Below are 14,573 nucleotides of genomic sequence, written 5' to 3' on the forward strand. Positions count from 1 at the left end.
GAGAAATATCCATCTGTTGCCTTCTTGTACCTGTCCCAACCAGGGATCGAACTCACAACCTAGGTATGTGCCCTAACCAGGAATTAAACCCACAACCTTCCAGTTCACACGACCATGCTCAACCAACTAAGCCACATAGGCTAGGGCAAAGTTATTTTTTTTTAATATCTTTTTGTTTCTGGAACAAACTAATGGGAGGGAGTAACAAATTCTCCTAGAGATCAGAAGACCTGGGCTCTAGAATTTTATATAAATAGATAACTTTGGATTACTCATTGATGCTCTCTGGGACTTCATTTCCAGGTAGTGCTATAGGAGAAAATATTACATCATTTCTAACGTCTTCTAGCTCCAAAATCCAATGATACCCATTCAGATTCCTGGCTTTATACAATATTTACTAACTCACTGCAACCCTTGATAAGCTGAGAGTATTATAAGGAACGTAAATTAATTATAATAAAGAAGAGAGAACAGATGTGGATATCTCTTTAGCTCTTCCTCCTTGCTACATGTTCAATGGAATACATTAAATATAAATAAATGTTCATATGTGTGATCTTATAAAGATATGGAAGAACTACAAGGAGATTAAAAAAAAAAAAACAGTCAAAGCTTCGGGTCTTTTTCTCAGGGGCCATGTCCACATTTGCTTGGAAGCATCATATTGAGCTGGAAGGGCGCTGAGCTATGCATCATGAAATCTGGTTCTGGTATGAGTTTGGGCAATTGATTCAGGTAAACCCCGGTTTGAACCCTACCTTTGCCATTTCCTAGCTGTGTGCTTTTGAACAAATTGTAAAGCTTCTCTTAACCCTTGTTTCCTTGTATGCAAAATGACAATAATTATACTTACTTTCTAGAGGTATTGTGGGCATTAAATGAAGCATATTTATTTAAATGAATGTTTAGTTCTCTACCTTCCAGCCACTTTCTCTCTGAAATATCTTCTCACGTTAACATTCTATGAGTCTAATTAAAATCGGGATAATGTAGTATATTATTCATTTCCTCCTATTTCTCTGTGATATTTTTGTAAGGTACCTGCTATTATAGCTTGGTGTAATATTTTTCTGTTACTTGGAAATCTCATTTTTTAGAAAAATATTTGCTGAAGACCCATTTGTAGTTCCTAATTAGGCATGACAAATGTATCCCTGAGACCACCATTTAGTAATTGCAAAATACACATCATAAAAATACATAAAAATAAAGAAAACTGCCTGATAGCAGCTGGATTTTTTTCATTTCTCTACCTAGCAAATTCTTTAGATTTGGGGAATTCTCTGAGGTCAACAGGAAATCAGGCATGTGGAAAGAAACTTGACATTTTATATCTAAATATCCATCTGAAGAATCTGAATTTGACATGAAATCTTGTTCAATTAAAGAAAAAAAACAAGTTAAATATAGCATTTTGCAAATAACAAACAGGTGCCGGTGAGTACACTGTAAAAATGCAAAACAGAAATAAAATATATGCTTAACTGCTGTAACTCTTTTAATTTTGTCTCCTGAAGCCATGCATCATCTGGCTAGGTGATTGATGACATCATTTAAATTCAATTCTCAAAAAAATAGCCTATTAGATCACAAATAAAATTGTCATATTTTCCACTTACAAAAAAGAGAAGGTGGGTTATAAATAAATTAGTAGCCTAACATCTCCTCTCAGGGGATCTCACATTAGGCCTTTTTAAAGTAATGAGCAGTGTGGTGGAAACAACTCAGAAATCAGCTCTGTTTATTAGCACCTTGACCTTGGGCAAATTGTTCAACTTGCTCAAGGCCTCATTCTCTTTGTCTCTAAAGTGGGGGTAAAAACCAAACAAACAAAAGCAATTTAAAAAAAAACAGATTTCAAATGGTTGTTTTAAAGACCAGGTGAAGAAAGCAACCTTGAAATGGCATTGTAAAACAAAATGGCATTATTAATAATTAAATAAAATAATTAATAATAACTATTAATTATTAAAATAAAATCCTGGCATCTCTGTTTTATATTTTATTTCCTCACAACCCCAAATCTAGCATATTTTATTTCTCCTCTTTGCTCAATTTTTAGGGGAAAGTATGAATTTTGAGAAATATCCCATTCCTCTAGGTTTGACCTTCAAATGTAAAGCATTAATAAGTCCCACCTAATTAAATCAAAACCTCTTCCTTGAGCTTCTTGTGTAAAATGCTTTTCGTTAGGTGTAAGGAGAGAAGAAATGCAGCCCATGTTAGTGTATGGGACTTAATGAAATAGAATTACAGTAAGCAAAACTCACCTTCAGTATAGGTAGTGCTGAACATTTCAGTCATCCTTTTAAAAGGATTTGATTTCCTCTTTTTCTCTGTCCCCCCTGTGCTGAATATCTTCCTTTTGCTTTTACGGACTCAGCTCCTTGCTTTGCCATCTTGCTATCTGCCCTCTGGGGGCCAATCTGCCTGGTTACATGTGGCCTCCCTTGCCCTGGGGGCCTTCAGTAATGGATCCCCACAGAATGGAGAGGGGGAAGAGAGCAAGGCTCGGGTATTTCCTTCTGTGAGCTGGCTGTGTCCCTCAGGTGAAGGTCACAGCTTCTTTTCTGTTTCTGCTCTGGGCATTACTTCTTCCTCCACTCTTCCTACCCTAGGGGTATTAAAGGAATCTTTGCACTATACTTCCCTTAATGGTTTTCCATCACCCTTTGCAACTTTGTAATACTCTCTTTATTCAAGTCTCCTCAAACTATCCAATTTAAGTGGTCTTCTATTTGTTGCCAAGACCCTGGCTGACAACTTCCTACTCCCAAATTCCCATCCATCTCTACCTCTTACCTGTCTGCTTTCAATTCTAAGTCCTGTTTGGCTTGATATCTCTAAGCCAGCGTTTCTCAATTTAGGAACTTGCAGACTCTGAAAATACATTTCTGGCCTCTCAGGAGTCCATAGACACCAATGTGAAAAGCAATGTATCCATTATTCAATCCTCACCTCCCAACACAAGATCCCTATGGGTTCATTCTTTTTCTATTTAAAGGAATCTGACCATATTAGAAAGGAGTCAAAATAATGATTATATGTTATTGTTTGTTTTTATAATTTATTACATATTACAAAATCCCAATGGTCTATAAAACCGATAGTTCTTAGAACTAAAATATAAACATAGAGAGAGTTAAATCTAGTGCTTTGATTTTTTAAATGAACTAAGACTTAGAGAAGTTAAGTGATTTACTCAAGGCCAAACAGCTTTCATTGACCAAGTTGCTATCTGCTCCCTGAGTCCTAATCCAATGTTATTTTCTATCTAATACCTTACCCAATTTACACTATCTTGTACAGAAAATAATGAGAAATAAAATGTTCTGTGCCTGAATAGGAACACTTTTCTAAGAATCTGTTCCTAAAAGCAGGGGAGAAATTATAGATTTGTGAGATATTCGGAATAGAAGATACGTTCAGACTGCCCCTGAATCTCTAGACAGGGAATCTGAGTCCCACTTGTGCTCCTCATATTTCCTGAAGTATTTCCATGGCATTTTCCCCATCACTTTCAGAACCTCTAAGGGGACTCTGAATCGTTTCATACCCAGAGTGCCTCCATAAATCTATCATTTTTCCTGATGGTAGGATTTTAAGGCTCAAAGATATGGTAAGATATGTATAAGATAATGAAAAAGCAAAATATGCCATCTGATGGGGAATATCACAAGAACTAACCTGTAAATCAAAATATGAATTAGTTAGCAGTTTCCTTCATTCTAGCTTGATGGCAACTGACCAAGGCTCCCAGAAAGAGGACACACATGCCCGGTGAGCCTACAAAGTCAAGGTGCCTATGGCAGCGCAGTGTTCAGTCAGCATGCTCTTGTGCTAACGTTTACACAGGACGCCACCACCAGCGCGAGACGTTCAAGATAAAGTTTTCAATCTCTGCCTGAGGAAGGCGTGACTGCTATTCAATCCACAGGAACATGTCAAAAGATAGTATTAACACTGAGCAGACATCATTTTTCATCTTAAAGGGGATATTAAATAAGCATAGTAAATTCATACAGGTGAGCCTACATGCAGTGGCCATAAAACAGCACATTGTTCAGGTTGAATTCTTTTATGAATCCTTATTCTGTGAGTCAATTGGCCAATAACTTTGCCAAATTGTTAATATCTATATTGAGGAAGGCCATGAAATTGAGGTCCATGGCCACCACTATGATAAAATCAATTCCAATTTCCTTCTTCCACCATTATCAGTGGGTACACTGGAATTTGAACAGAGATGTTGGAGATTTTTCCTTAGATATCCCTTTCAGGAAACCCAGGGCCAGCATCTGGTCATTACCTTTTGCTTACCTCTAAAACAGAAAGACCTTTTAGAACACAGGCATTTTGCTCAAATTTGATAACACCTAAATGTAATCCATAGAAGTTTGCTGCAGAATAAGCTAGAATTTTATGCCTCATGAAAAAACATTTCTGCTTACTCCACCCTCCATCTCAAAAGGCAGTACTATGACTCTCTGAGGCTCAGCTGGCTGAAAAAGGGTCCTTTAACCTTTATGGTGGCAGAGGATGGCTCAGGTCTGTTCTTTTGTTTGAAACCCCTAAATTGGCTGCAAATCTGGAAAGAGTCCAGGAGTGCCTCCCATGAAGCCTGCTGGAGTGTTTTACCCTGGTTAGTCAGAGTGAGGGGCTTGAACTTCAGTCCTGGCTCTGAATTCTGGTATAACCCTGACCCAATTCATTCGCCTCTCTGAGGGTCAGTAGTGTTGTCTGTAAAACTGAGTACAGATATTTATGTAGTGGGATGGATGAGGGGCTAAAGAGAGACTATATGCTGCTTACACTGAAGTTCAGCTTCAGCCCTGGGGTTTAGCCAAAATCTGGTAGGTACTTCAACTTTGGCCTTGATCTTTGAAAGGTATAATAAACAATTTACCTACTTTATCCTCATTCCTGGTATTCCCCACTTCAAGAATGGCCAATGATTGTGGGTCCTTACCAGTTATCAGATGGATATAACACATGATAATATTGGCAATAAGAGCAGGGGGTTCTATTAAGACTCAGCATTGATGTAAGAACATTCACCTTCTACTATATCTAAGTTATTTCTGACCCTACTTAATTTTTCTACCTAGTCCTTTAACTGGTGAGAGCTGATTTCCCTGGTGGGTTTGTCCATCACACCTAAGGTCTGGAGCCTGACATAATATCAAGGAAGCAGAGAGTAGACACCACATCCTCACAGTCTTCTTGCCATGCTGACTCCCACAGAAATATCTCCTCTGATTGCCTACTCCCCCAGATTTCTTTGGATTTAGTGGTTCTCTCTCTGCTACTTCTGAACCATTCCTGGACACACAGGAATTACTTTGCAGCTCCTACACCATGCTAGAATTCAGAGAAATTCTGAGTATCTAAGGTCCATTCAGGACACAGGCATTTCTCTTCTGGATACCTGTCACTCTCCCAGGACTCTATGTATGAGGAGGCTCAGAGACCCTCTCTTTTCAGATCCTACAAACTCATCTGGGCTTACCAGCCAGCCCACTCATCTCGGTCTGGGGCTCAGCCCAGATAGCAGGGCATACCGAACTTCTCTGTTAGGGGCACATCAGTGTTTCTTATAGGATAGTCTTCTATCTCTACTGACAGATATTTTTTGTAGTCTTCACTGGAAAGTTTGAGAATTCTCAGAGCCTGTGCTTTTGAAACACAGGCCAGGACAATGACTTTTTCTCTGCTCTGTGTAGCCACTTTCTTCTTCTGAGCCAGTAAACACAAACTAGTTTAGTTGGTCAAATGTGGGAGAAAGGTCAAGGGATGAAAGCAAATGTGAGGGAAAAAACAGTCATTAGCATTCCTAAAACATCGTACCACACACTAAAACACACGCATGCCCATGCGCACACACACAATGAGTAAATTTAAAAATACCAGTCCAGCTGTTTAAGCCTCTCTATGAAAATCTCTAGCCCTCTCGTATTTGGGAAATGGCAGATCAATTTATAGAAGAGCTTTCCAATTCTTGTTCTAATAAGCTTGTCTAAGTAATGCCAGCAATACCCATAAATAGATGCAGTTCCAGACCCCTAACATCTGGGCACAGGAAGCAGCATGGCAGGTGGCAGGCCCCGTGCTCATCCACACCAACCTGCTTACCAGAATTTCCTCTGAGAAGACCTTCCTGGTCCCCCCATAAAATGGTCACCAGTCCCTCACTGTATCCTATTATAATTCAAGGGCTAGGTTTCAAGTTGCTGAAAACTCTAAAGAACAATGGCTTAAAGAAAAGATGTTTATTTCCCTCTTATGTAAAATGAAATTTTAAGGTAAGAAGCCCAAAGCTGGAGGCTGGCCTCTTGATCACCAAAGATCTGGATGCAGAGGTCAGCCTTTCACTGCTGCCCTAGTCTCTCCTTCCATGACTTCCACCTCAGTTTCAACATGCATGTTTAGACTCCAGCTACCATATCCCAGAAAGCAATAAAAGACAGGAGATGACAAAGGAATGAATATCCCTTTATCTTTGAAAACATCCCAGATGTTGCACATAGAACTTCTGCTTATTTCACATTGGCTGTAAGTTAATAGCAAGGACACACCTACCTCTATAGTGGAATTTGGTAAATGGCATTTTAGCTGAAGGGCATGGTTTCTGACAAAATGTGGGGTTCTTAGTTGTAAAAAAAAAGAAGAGACCCTAGAAGGCATCAACAGTTTCTCTCACTCTTTGTAAAATGCTCACCACATTTGTTTGCCTGTCTTTGCAAGCATTTGGTAAGTCCCTTGAAGAAAGAGAAAACAAAACAGTGTCCCATTCATCTTTCTTCCCAAGATTCTAAGAGGGCCTGACGAGAGTTACACTCACTACATGTTCGTTCATAAAGGAGAATTAGAAGTACCTGCAATGTGCCGAGCACTAGATGCATGTGATCCCTAGCTCTTAATCAAAATACAAAACAAAAACCATTAGAAGTACACTGAAAAAGAACCTGTTTCAATCCCATTTTATGAAAGTAGGAATCAGGCTTATAAATATTAAGTAACTGACACAGACCTCATGTCCTGTAAGGGGCAGAGTTTGGACTTAAAGAAATCTCTGCCTGACTCCAAAGTCACTCTTTTAATTATGTGGGCTCCCTTACCTGCTGCTTCTACGGTTTCCTCCTCTGCAACTAATGTGACCTTACAAGGAAGACAACATAGATTCCTGAACCTTGGTTTATTGGCCCATATCAGGGCCATGCTAGTGGAAAAAATGACTGGTGAGAACAGTGTGTCCTGGCTCTTGAAGGTAAAAGCTTGGTACATCTCTTTCATTTACCACGAAATCCCTTCCTCATCTGATCTCAAACTTCGCCATTCAGTCCAACTGTTCCTTCACTCCAAGCTCTACTCCAAGGGCCAACTGATAAAACAACCTTCTGCACTGCCTTGATGACTGCTTATTCCCTTTGGGTAGATTTTTTTATTTATAGTTTTTTTTAATTTTATTTATTTATTTTTAGAGAGGGAAGGGAGGGAGATAGAGAGAGAGAGAAACATCAGTGTGTGGTTGCTGGGGGTTATGGCCTGCAACCCAGGCATGTGCCCTGGCTGGGAATCGAACCTGGGACACTTTGGTTCCCAGCCCGCGCTCAATCCACTGAGCTAGGCCAGCCAGGGCCCTTTGGGTAGATTTTTGCTCATCCTGGTAGGACTCTAATATTACCTAGACCACCAAGAATGATGGTTGCAGAATTCATTCTTATCTGAGGTTTCTGCCCCACTTAGTGAGACTCTGATTGCTCTCCTCAGCTCTCGACATTACTGTGGTCACAAAAACATAGATCCTTACAGCCCCCTCCTCTCTGTCTTGACAGGGCCTTAAAATGGTTTACTATCTAAAAATCTATTCCCCCAAATCCACTGATGTAGTATATTCTATTTCTATTACCATAACACAAATTATGCCTAAGTATATAATGCCACATAATTATCTTTATAAACCCTCTAACTAAATACACTTTATATACTTATTAATTAAACTAATAAAATTCCCAATAAAATTTCATATTGATCTATATTGCATGCTATATTACACTATTTTACCTTTCAAACAGGGAAATTCTTAAACACTGTAAGCATATGACTATACAAGTAGAATTAATCACAGGTCAAGACTAGAATGCAAGGCTTTTGGACAAATGGTCTGATTATATGTCTTAAGTGTCTATATTCTCTGGCCCTCACCTTGCCACGTATCATATCAGCTATCACTTACTTTATTCTTAGATCGATCCATATGGAATACATTGTCTATAGCCTGTGAAGCAGGCCCCAGCCCTAACTGTTCATTGGACTATATTCAGCAGCAAATTACACTCTCCTAAGAAAGCAATATTATAGCCTTATGACCAACAATGTTTAGTTTAGTCATGTTTTGTTTTTGCTTTCTTTCCAAATAGATATTTCCATGAAACCAATTTGACTTAGGAAAGTATGGTTTTACTTCTCTTTGGACCCAACCTTTTCTGACCAAGCCAGGTAGGTGGTAATAAATAGCATTTTAAAACTGTTTTTTTTAACCAGGAGAGCATATGGCCTAACCGTTGGTAGACACTCCTCAGGAAATGAGACAACGGTCATTTCCAAGTATTGATGAGAGCCCTGCTATCACCCCACCAAGCTGTTTAGCACAGCCAGCGAGGGACAAATGCAAACACCCCTGGCATCCCCTAGGCACAGAGTTTAGATACGAACTTCAGGGTCTTTCAAGGGACTGGGCAGGACCTGGAACAGGTCTGGAAATCCTGGAAAACTTTTCAGAGAAGAATATGAAACCATAAAGAACAATTCTATTTTAACTAAATTCAAGAAAAATGTATTAATGCTGACTACACACCAAGAATAATGTGAGGCACCAGAGGCACATAGATCAGAAGACATACTTCCCACCTTCAACGGCCTTAGGGACTAAGGAGGGAGATACAGTTATCCCTACTTAGCTTACGCATGTCACACTGTGCCATGGATTCTAATAAAGGCATAAGAACAAAAAGAAGAGCAAGAAGAAGAATGTAAATACAAATACAAAAACTAACACAAATATAAGAATGACTAATATTTGCTGAGTGCTTACTGTGAGCTCTAAATGCATTATCTCTCTTATTCCTCATAGCAACCCATCAGGTATGAGTCAGTACTCTGCATTTTGTAAGCGAAGAAATGCTATTAGGATGAGCAGACTGAAGTAACAAATTCTGCCTTCAGGCTTTGGGGGAGGCTTCACAAAAGAAGTAACATTTGTTAGGATCATCAAATCTGGTTCTTGGGATAGGCCCCACCAGGCAGCAATGGGACTTCATAATAAAGCCACTAATAGAAATTACGTACTGGGGGATTTTCTACGCAATTGTTAATGGGGAAAGCGCCTCGACTAGATGACTAAATATGTTGTTCTAGGCCATTAAAATTGCATTATGCATATGCTGAGGTTGGAATCGGCTAAAACATTATGGAAGGCTGCTAATCTGATCACTAGACCATATTCAGTAAATTTGTTCAAGGATGAGCCAAAGTTAAAATTATAAATCCAGTTGTAAATAAGGAAATAATTGGATGGCACACATAAGTTGATGGGAGTTTGTGGCCAGCTACAACCTTTTTAAAAATTTACTTTTTATGAAATATTTTGTACATTCAAAAAAGTATGTCTAGTGACCAACTAAGATATAAAGAATGATTAAGTGAACAGTCCTGTGCCCAGCTTAATAAACAGAAAATTGCTAAATCTGGCAAAGGCCCTGATATGTTTCCCCAGTACAGTTTTTCTTATTTCCCTCTCTCCCCACCAAAGATTGTGGCTTTTTAAAATAGTTGTATAACATATACACATAAACTAGAAATATATGCTATATGTGTTAATGAACATATGTTCATTTTTGTACACTTGAACTTTAGTAAGTGGAATCATAATCTGTGTATTCTTTTGTGATTTGCTCCCCACCAACGTGGTTTCCAAGTCTCATCCACATTGAAGCAGACAGTTACATTCAGTCACCTTCGCTACTGTAGAGTATGCAAATAATTGATCCAGTCTCTTGTCAATAGACTTTTGTGCAAACCCAGCATGAATATTTTAAATGTCAGCCACATCAGCAGGAACTTTTCTACAGTCTACAACTAAGAATAAAGTTGCTTGGTAATAGTATATGTTTTCTTCAAATTTAAAAAATAATGGCGAAGAATTTTCCAAAGTGCTTATACTGATTTACACTCTCACAAGGTCAGTATGTCTTATATTCTCATCAAGGTCAGCATTGTCCAACTTTGTCAGACTGATGGGTGTGAGACATTTTTATTGTAGTTTTAATTTGCATTTCTCTGGTCACTAATTTTTTCCACATAGTTATTAGCATTAACATTTCTTGTTCTTTACAATGTCTTTTGATCATTTTTTCTCTCAGGTTTTTAAAAAATTCATGTTAATATAAACAAACATTACTTTTTCATTTTTGGTTTATATGTCTGTGAATTGTGTAAATTACATCTCTACCTGAGGTAAAGATTTTATTCACATTTCTTTTAGAAACTTGAAAGATTTCTTGCACTTTTAAACTTTTAACTCACCTGAAATAGATTTGTTTAGAATATGAGGCAGAAATCCTATTTTAGTTGTTTGTGCACGGATAGCCAGTTGTCCTGATACCATTTATTGCATAACACATTTGTTCCCTTGGTTTGTAACGAGAGCTCTGTGCATGTTCTGTATATGTGATGCTTTTATATATGGGTGGGTCTGTTCTTGGCTCTATTCTGTTTAGCAATTTCTTTTTTTGTAGATTTTGTTTATTTATTTTTAGAGAAAAGGTAAGGGAAGGAGAAAGAGAGGGAGAAAAACATTGATGTGTGAGAGATTCATAGTTCAGTTGCCTCTTTCATACCCACAATCAGAAATCTGGCCCACAACCCAGACATGTATCCCGACTGGGAGTCATACCAGTGACCTTTTGGTTTGCAGGCTGGCACTCAATCTACTGAACCACACCAGCCAAGGCTGTTTAGGTGATCTCTTTAGGTACCAATACATTAGGCTAGTATAAGGCTTTATGACAAATTTTTACAGTTAATAGGTCAATTTCCCCCCATGTTTTTTTCTCTTTTCAAGTTACTCTTGGCTGTTTGTTTGCCCTTTGCTGTTTCACATATATGTTAGGTGCTATCCATCAAGTTTCATCAAGAGTTCAGTTGCTACTTTAATAGATCAACTATGGGAGATCTAATCACCTTATCCAGGAAATGTACCTCCATTTATTTAGGTCTTCTTTAATGTGTTTGAATAAAATTGGATACTTCTCTACGGAAAAGATTTAGACATAATTTTTGTTACATTTATTTCTCAGTACTATACTTTGTTGCTATTTTAAATATATTTTATTTTGAGCTATGTAACTATTGGTTGCTATTGTATGACCACACAATGGACTTAGAAATTGATCTTATAACTGGCAATCTTATTAAACTCTCCTAATGTGTGTGCATGTATATAAAGTAAGTCTTTTATCTGGACAATTTTCATGTCATCTCTAAATAATCAATTTTGTTTATCTCCAATCATGTCAACTTTTATTCACTTTTCTTGCCTTACTCCAATGGCTAGAACCTCCAGTACAATGCTGAATAAAAGTCATGGCACTTGGCTTCCAAAAATTGGAATATTTCAGTGACCTTCTTGCACAGGAAGCCATGCCAATATTCTTGGACTCATTCCATTGTTAGTTTCCATGCTGCCAAGGGAGAGACAGCTAAGCTCTACTGTCCCAGATGGCAGTTGGCCTCCCCTAGATAAACATGCAGGGAACCAAAGAGGTGATTGCACAGGGCAAGTCTTCCTTCTGAGGCAAGGCAGACTGTTTCCAGGGCAACAAGTTTCAGTCCTTGGACTAGAATCATCCTTTTGACCATATCTCCCTCAAGCCCATTTCCTTGAATAAAGTCTTCATCTCACAAGCAGCCATGCCTTTTTATTTGTATTCTCTCACTTCAACTACCTTGAAACGAAAGGCAACATTTCTGCCACAAGGTGAGCACAAACAGGTCCCAGGTGACAAAATGACCAATCTTCCAGAGGACCAAATTTGCATTGGTACTGATACACGTGATTATCGTGCCAGCCCCAGATATGTCATACTCATCATCTCTGCAACTGAGTGTGTGTGCTTAGGCATTGCAGCATGCCATCTCATCTTTCCTTCTAAATCTCTATTAGACAAATTGGACCTTCAGCAGCCAGTGGCAGATTTGGGTCCAAACGACTTCTTGCTGGCTTATGAGAGTGAAATTGAGCATTTCAGTTTTAACTCCAGTAGATATGTAATTTATTGCATAAACTGGGAAATTGAGAGTGAAAGGGGGTGATAAATAGATAAGATGCCTGGGTGCAGGTGAAAACTAAGGCTCTCTGAAACCACTACAAGTATATTACTTTCCTAAGTGCCATTTCTATCTCTAGCTCCTCTCCCCCACAATGTTTCTTCCTGTCATGTTTCATCCCTAATTCAAATGGTTTTCAGTTCTATTTCTGTGAGGGATTCACCCAACCACCAGCCAACCTACCTGTCTACTTGGAAACTATAAAACCGCAAATGAGGTGTAGCTGAAGTACGTGATGAAAAATCATTTGAAAGAACCTCTGCTTGACCTCATGTGCTGTGTTTCACATCCTCGGTAGTGTTGCAAAAGATAAGACTCTAATCTTATCTGTACTTTTCTTCACAAATTACATTATCAAAATGTTCTGTTAAAGTAGATGGCATACATAGCTTAACACATACATACACATATAAAATATGACATAAGTGGTTTATTTGCCCTTGATCAAGGAAATTTGCTGTAAATAACACTATATCAGGATGATCTTTAGTATGCTTTTTGTGCTTTATTGGTGATACTCACAGGAAAGTGTTTCAGTTATTTTCAAAGAACATTTCAATGGGTTTCCAGCTTATTCTGTTTACCTGACTGACCTCACTGACACAAACCAACATCATTCTGTACCAGTTATCATTTATTAATTGCATTTTAATTAGTTTCAACTACTGCCAGCTTACAAGAGGAGATGACCATCAAGTGCAGTAGATATGAACTTGAAAGAGAGAAGACAAGTGACTCCTCCAATTGAAGAACTGGTTTATCTGAAACAGATAATACAGGGTCTGTCAGAAGTAACGCCTGCTTGAATGTGGTTGGTAGGGTAATAATATGGGTGTAATAATTTATAGTTTTAACTTCAGTATTTCACCTACAGTGTCACATGGTGTGCTTGAGTGTGATATTTTTATGTTACAGAATTCATGCTTATGATTTTACAATAAAAGATTTTATAATAAAAAGGGGTCATTATTTGTGCTGGATCGTACATAAGTTCCACAAACTACATCTCCTGATGCTCCAAATATTCTCCTGATAATCTCCAGTTTTATATTTGCATAGGAAATTTAAAATATGTGTCTATCAAGAAAAGTGGATCTCAAGAGCTAGATTCAAGACCAGCACTGAATCTAGTCTTAGAGGTTCAAGGAGATTGAGATGCTCACAAAACAGTAAATGATAATAATAATCAATATTTATTGAATTCCTATCATGTGTCAAGTTCTTATCATATTAAGAGCTTAATAGTTATTATCTGATTGAATCTCCATGCCCCTGTGATGTAGGTACTACTGTAATCTTCATTTTATAGATGAGAAAATTGAGAAACTTGTTTGAACTCATAACATAGAGTAATAGAGCTAGGATTTTATTCTAGAGCTGGGCCATTAAATACTCCAGTGAGCAGTATGGCTTGCTGTATATATGAATTAAGTACGAAACCTCTGACGCTCGCTTTCAGAATCCCTTGTCACCTTCTTCTGCAGACTACCCCAGCATGCCTAAGATATCTTTTTACCCATGCTCCACGACTATAATAAGAAGCCTATTTACTCATCCACACATCTATTCATTCATCAAGATACATACTGTTTCAGCTATTCCAAGAAGGGAGTCTTGCTCTCAGACTGTGATAATAAAGGAAGATTTTAGAGGTGAGGCTACAGTTGACCTATTTCTTCTAAAAGTGAGGATGGGAATCTTTCCAAGTTGGAATAAATAGAATGTAACCAGACACAGAGTTAGGAAAGCCTAAGGATTGCTTAGGAAACGTGGTGGTTCAACATAGACACAGCATAACATACTGTGGTAGGAAGTTCATTTGGAAAGGTAGGTTGGGCCAGATCACAGAGTTTATCAGATTAATTCAGGAAGCCACACACATGCCCCCCCCCCCCCCCCGCAAACTGATAGTTTCTTGGAGTTGAGGACCATGACATTCATTTCAGTGACCCCCTTCTCCCACAAAAGACATTTCATGGTGTTTAGCTCATCATAGACACTTACAAATATGCTAAACATAAAAAGAAATAAAATGTCAGTCTTCCCAAGGCAATGTGCTTAAAAAAAAACATGGATCACAGCCTTAAATGAAAGGAAGTATATTCAAGTGGTGTGGCAGGGCTTGCATAAAATGAAAGAATAGAATTTAAGGAGTTAGCGGCATCTCAATAGAATGTCTAAAA

This window comes from Phyllostomus discolor, chromosome 5, assembly GCF_004126475.2.
Source record: "Phyllostomus discolor isolate MPI-MPIP mPhyDis1 chromosome 5, mPhyDis1.pri.v3, whole genome shotgun sequence".
NCBI classification, from domain to species: Eukaryota; Metazoa; Chordata; class Mammalia; order Chiroptera; family Phyllostomidae; genus Phyllostomus; species Phyllostomus discolor.